The sequence below is a fragment of the Coregonus lavaretus genome (assembly GCF_964263955.1).
Source record: "Coregonus lavaretus genome assembly, chromosome: 8".
Taxonomy (NCBI): domain Eukaryota; kingdom Metazoa; phylum Chordata; class Actinopteri; order Salmoniformes; family Salmonidae; genus Coregonus; species Coregonus lavaretus.
In genome coordinates, this window is record NC_139995.1 from 29965339 (window position 1) to 29971919 (window position 6581).

Below are 6581 nucleotides of genomic sequence, written 5' to 3' on the forward strand. Positions count from 1 at the left end.
TCTCCTCTCACTCTCTCTGCCTGCCTGACTGGGAATGGGACTGAATGGGACAGGGGAGACGCAGTTTAACCACCCCTCTGCTTGACAGGAATCTGAGGCACGCCAGTTGTGTAAAGTACTTAAGTAAAAATACTCAATAATGTTTTTGGCGGTTTCTGTACTTTACTATTTATATTTTTGACTACTTGTACTTTTACTTCACTACATTCTTTAAGAAAATATTGTACTTTTTACTCCATACATTTTCCCTGACACATTTCTTTTCAAATCAAATCAAATGTTATTAGTCACATGCGCCGAATACAACAGGTGTAGACCTTACCGTGAAATGCTTACTTACAAGCCCTTAACCAACAATGCAGTTTTAAGAAAATAGAGTTAAGAAAATATTTACTAAATAAACTAAAGTTAAAAAATATATATATATATATTTAAAGTAACACAATAAAATAACAATAATGAGGCTATATACAGGGGGTACCGGTACCGAGTCAATTTGTACATGTAGGTAGGGGTAAAGTGACTATGCATAGATAATAAACAGCGTGTAGCAACAGTGTAAAAACAAAGGGGGGTGGGTGTCAAAACATGGATTGTAAAATGTCATGGTCAAAACATATTGATACAACAGCAGCTAGGATGGGGAGAAGTCTGTCTATAATAAAGCGTTGCTCTGCATTCTTAACAGCACTATCAACAAGGCAGGTCCTACAGGCCATAGTTTTGTCGCACCTGGACTACTGTTCAGTCATGTGGTCAGGTACCACAAAGAGTAAAATTGCAATTGACTCAGAACAGGGCAGCACGGCTAGCCCTTGGATGTACACAGAGAGCTAACATTAATAATAAGCATGTCAATCTCTCCTGGCTCAAAGTGGAGGAGAGATTGACCTCATCACTACTTGTATTTGTGAGAGGTATTGACATGTTGAATGCACCGAGCTGTCTGTTTGAACAACTGGCACACAGCTCGGACACCCATGCACACCCCACAAGACATGCCACCAGAGGTCTCTTCACAGTCCCCAAGTCAAGAACAGATTATGGGAGGCGCACAGTACTACATAGAACCATGACTACATGGAACTCTATTCCACATCAAGTAACTCATGCAAGCAGTAAAATTAGATTAAAAAAACAGATACAAATACACCTTACGGAACAGTGGGGACTGTGAAGCAACACAAACATAGACACATGAATACAAACACACGATAACATACGCACTATACACACACGTACACATGTATTTTGTGTTATAGATATGTGGTAGTTGTCACGCCCTGGCTCTGGGGACTCTAATATGTTGAGCCAGGGTGTGTAAAGTCTATGTGTTTTGTTCTAGGTTTCACATTCTAGTATTGTTGTTCTATGTTGGCCAGTGTGGTTCTCAATCAGAGGCAACGTGATTCAGCTGTTGCTTGTTGTCTCTGATTGAGAACCATACTTTAGCAGCCTGTTTCCCCACAGAGTTTGTGGGATCTTGTTTCTAGTCTGTTGTGTTAGACCGTGAACTGTCACGTTATCGTTTTGTTGTTTTTGATCGTGTCTCTAATAAAGAGTATGTTTGCCTGTAACGCTGCGCCTTGGTCCTCATCTCTGTTAGACGATCGTGACAGAAGATCCCACCAAGACTGGACCAAGCAGCAAGTCCAGGAGCCAGCGCCTGAGAGATCTCTAGCAGATCTCCTTCGCCTCCTCAACTGGGTCAAGCCATGTGAGGAAGAGAGGGGCTTGACCTGGAGGCAGAAGGGTGAAAGGCTGGAGAGAAGCATGGAGACCTGGTCCACGGGTAGGAGTGAAGCCCATACATTTTTTAGGGGGGGGGCTAACGCCGTGGACGACGGGGCAGCAGGAGGCCGCCAGGTTACGGGAGTCACTGGTCACCAGGGGGAAGGAGGATGTAGAGGCACGGCGAGAGGTACTGGCGTGTGTTGCCAGTCCGGTCCGGCCTGTTCCTGATCCCCACGTAGGGCCAGTGGTGTGTGTTCCCAGTACGGCTCGGCCCGTTCCTGCTCCCCGCACCAAGTCAGTGGTGCGCTTCGTCAGCCCGGCACGGCCCGTTCCTGCTCCCCGCACCAAGTCAGTGGTGCGCTTCGTCAGCCCGGCACGGCCCGTTCCTGCTCCCCGCACCAAGTCAGTGGTGCGTTTCGTCAGCCCTGTCCGGCCCGTTCCTGCTCCCCGCACCAAGTCAGTGGTGCGCGTCGTCAGCCCGGTCCGGCCCATTCCTGCTCCCCGCACCAAGTCAGTGGTGCGTTTCGTCAGCCCGGCACGGCCCGTTCCTGCTCCCCGCACCAAGTCAGTGGTGCGCTTCGTCAGCCCGGTCCGGCCCGCTCCTGCTCCCCGCACCAAGTCAGTGGTGCGTTTCGTCAGCCCGGCTCGGCCCGCTCCTGCTCCCCACACCAAGCCAGTGGTGTGCGTCGTCAGTCCGGCACGGCCCGTGCCTGTTCCACCGGTGGCTGGTCCGGCACCGGTCAGATGCTTCACGCCGGAGCTAGAGCAATCCGCTCCACCAGTGTGCAGTCCAGCTCCGGCCAGCCGGGCCAGACCGGACCAGGGGTACTTTGGGGGATTGGAGAGGGAGCGGGGATCAGGCCCGGAGCCGGATCCGCCGCCTAAGCGGAGTGCCCACTCGGTCCCTCCCCTGTGGTATTTGGTGGGCGCGGTCGGAGTCCGCGCCTTTAGGTGGGGGTACTGTCACGCCCTGGCTCTGGGGACTCTAATATGTTGAGCCAGGGTGTGTAAAGTCTATGTGTTTTGTTCTAGGTTTCACATTCTAGTATTGTTGTTCTATGTTGGCCAGTGTGGTTCTCAATCAGAGGCAACGTGATTCAGCTGTTGCTTGTTGTCTCTGATTGAGAACCATACTTTAGCAGCCTGTTTCCCCACAGAGTTTGTGGGATCTTGTTTCTAGTCTGTTGTGTTAGACCGTGAACTGTCACGTTATCGTTTTGTTGTTTTTGATCGTGTCTCTAATAAAGAGTATGTTTGCCTGCAACGCTGCGCCTTGGTCCTCATCTCTGTTAGACGATCGTGACAGTAGTAGAGTAGGGGCCTGAGGGCACACAGTTAATATGTTGTGAAATCTGTTATGAATGTATTGTAATGTATTAAAATGTATAACTGCCTTAATTCTGCTGGACCCCAGGAAGAGTAGCTGCTGCCTTGGCAGCAGCTAATGGGGATCCATAATAAATACAAATACAAATGCAAATAGTCCAGGTGACCATTTGATTAATTGTTCAGCAGTAATATGGCTTGGGGGTAGAAGCTGTTAAGGAGCCTTTTGGACCTAGACTTGGCGCTCCGGTACTTGTTACATTTTGAATGCTTAGCAGGACAGGAAAATAGTCAAATTCATGCACTTATCAACCGAACATCCCTGGTCATCCCTACTGCCTCTGATCTGGCGAACTCACTAAAACACACATGCTTTGTTTGTAAATGATGAATGTTGGAGTTTGCCCCTGGCTTTCCGTAAATTAAAAAAGCAAGAAAATGGTGCCATCTGGTTTGCTTAATATAAGGAATTTGAAAGGATTTATACTTTAACTTTGATACTTAACTATATTTTAGCAATTACATTTACTTTTGATACTTAAGTACAGTTGAAGTCGTAAGTTTGCGTACACCTTAGCCAAATACATTTAAACTCAGTTTTTCACAATTCCTGACATTTAATCCTAGTACAAATTCCCTGTCTTAGGTCAGTTAGGATCACCACTTAATTTTAAGAATGTGAAATGTCAGAATAATAGTAGAGAGAATGATTTATTTATTTCATCACATTCCCAGTGGGTCAGAAGTTTACATACACTCAATTCGTATTTGGTAGCATTGCCTTTAAATTGTTTAACTTGGGTCAAACGTTTCGGGTAGCCTTCCACAAGCTTCCCACAATAAATTGGGTGAATTTTGGCCCATTCCTCCTGACAGAGCTGGTGTAACGGAGTCAGGTTTGTAGGCCTCCTTGCTCGCACATGCTTTTTCAGTTCTGCCCACAAATTTTCTATAGGATTGAGGTCAGGGCTTTGTGATGGCCACTCCAATACCTTGACTTTGTTGTCCTTAAGCCATTTTGCCACAACTTTGGAAGTATGCTTGGGGTCACTGTCCATTTGGAAGACCCATTTGCGACCAAGCTTTAACTTCCTGACTGATGTCTTGAGATGTTGCTTCAATATATACACATAATCTTCGTTCCTCATGATGCCATCTATTTTGTGAAGTGCACCAGTCCCTCCTGCAGTAAAGCACCCCCACAGTATGATGCTGCCACCCCCGTTTAGCCAAATAAATAACAATATGGGGATGAGGTAGTTGGGTGGGCTAATTTCAGAATGGCTGTGTACAGGTGCAGTGATCGGTAAGCTGCTCTGACAACTGACGCTTAAAGTTAGTGAGGGAGATAAGAGTCTCCAGCTTCAGAGATTTTTGCAGTTCTGTCGTATCGAGTAAATGCTGGCAATTATTGCTGATAAACAAAGGAGTCCGCTCATACTGAACCTTTGATCATAAGTTTTATTCATATCACAAGCTTTCAGCATGAGTTACAGGAGTCAAGATCCCCCGGAGAGCAGTGTTCTCGAATTGTGATGGCTGCTCTGCTTTCCTGTGCCTCCAGCATATACTTATAAACAATGTAAAAATATGGGTTGCTCCCTCTGCGGTCCAATCACCAGTCTCCCCTGGGGCGTCACCCTACAAACGGCTACTTTTGAACTAAGATAAACATCCCCTCTGGTTCCATTAAGAAAGTCATAATCTTTAATACACTACATTTCCCACCTTCGAGACTAACTAAAAGTCTCGAAAACAAACAGAATAGGATTATGACTAGTAACAATTTATCTTATTGAGTATTTTTAACCTTAAACCAAAAAACATTCTTCTCTAGAGTGTATATACCTTTCTATGAAATATGAATAACTGTTTATGAAGTGTGAATACATTACTATGAAATATGAACAAATCTTTATGAAGTGTGAATACATTACTATGAAATATGAACAAATCTTTATGGAGTGTGAATACATTACTATGAAATATGAACAAATCTTTATGGAGTGTGAGAGCGAAAAACTGTCTGGCAACTTCGTTCCAAATATCCATCCATCAATCAAGACAGTAAAATTCTCTCACGGTCCCTCTGCCCCAGGCAACCACCTAGGTACTCCCGATGAATTCATAACTCTTTATAAATGCATTTGAAACTATGATGCAATTAAATACACATGAAAGCCCCTGCAAACAAAATACTATCCAAAAAATGTCCACACCAAGAGGCTGGTCAACCCATCGGACCCTATAGTGGACCTCTCCCTGCCTAGACTCCCTGTCCCTAAGCATTCACGAAATAAACAAAAACATCTAAGATCCCCACATGTATCCAATAACATCAAATATCATTCTACAACAATTAATACCTAAGACTATGACACAAATTATGTATTACACATGCAAATATGTCTATATTTCATTGCAGACACTGGAATGTAGTCCACTACACTTCATCTCCTCCGTAGTCTCGTCTCCCAATGCATTGTTGATGATGGAATCGGAATCTTTCCACACCTTCTTTGTTCCATCTCCTCCAGTCATTGTCCTTTCATATTGTCCCTTCATATTGTCCTTGTTTGAGTATTTCAATCTCCACATATTCCCCCAAATGCTTCTGGAAGAAAAGAAAAGACCAAACAGTATCTTTTGCAAAACAACACTTTCAAATTAAACATCAATATCAACTAAGAATATAAAAATTATATATAAATGATGTATGAATCAATATAAATGATAGAATAATGAAATAGGATAATTATTCATTCATACACTTCCCCCCTTTGATTCATAACATCATACTAAAATCACACTAATATCGATTTTTTTTTTGTTGAAAAATGATCAAAAAATCAAAAAGGATATTTATCCATTAATACTCCATCCAGACCCCCTTGTCCATCTTCATCTAGATCAGGAACAGTCAACAACGGCATCTGAGTGTTGTCTCCAGGCATCACTACTCCAACCTAGCTCAATATCATAGCTTTCTCAAAGGTCAGTAATAAATTACAAACATCACACACAGTGCTATCAAAGCTGCCATTAAAATCTAATCCATCACTGCTCCTACTGGGCCTAACTGATCTTGCAACCAAGTCTTCGCTGACCATCCAGCTCCTTCAGATCTACCAAACGCATCCCTTATATTCTTCAACGCATAGTGATACTATCTGAACTATCTGGAATCAAAGTATAGCTAATATTATCAATATGATCTGCCAAAAATGTTACACCATACCATGGAAAAAGTCCCCCCTTCTCTCTTAGAATTATCCTCCAATTCAACGTTGACATGTAACAACATCCTGTCCATCCATAGGGTAAGAATATATATGCTTTATCACCACAAACCCTCCAAATATCTCTAAAATTCCCACTAGTCACATTGCCAGTCAAAAGCTAATCTTTTAACCATCAAAGTCTTGCTGTTCTTACTACCTGGAACATAAAAAGTAACATTATATTTCTCATTACTACCCTTAAGGTCATGCTTACCCAAAGTTATCATATAATCATCACAA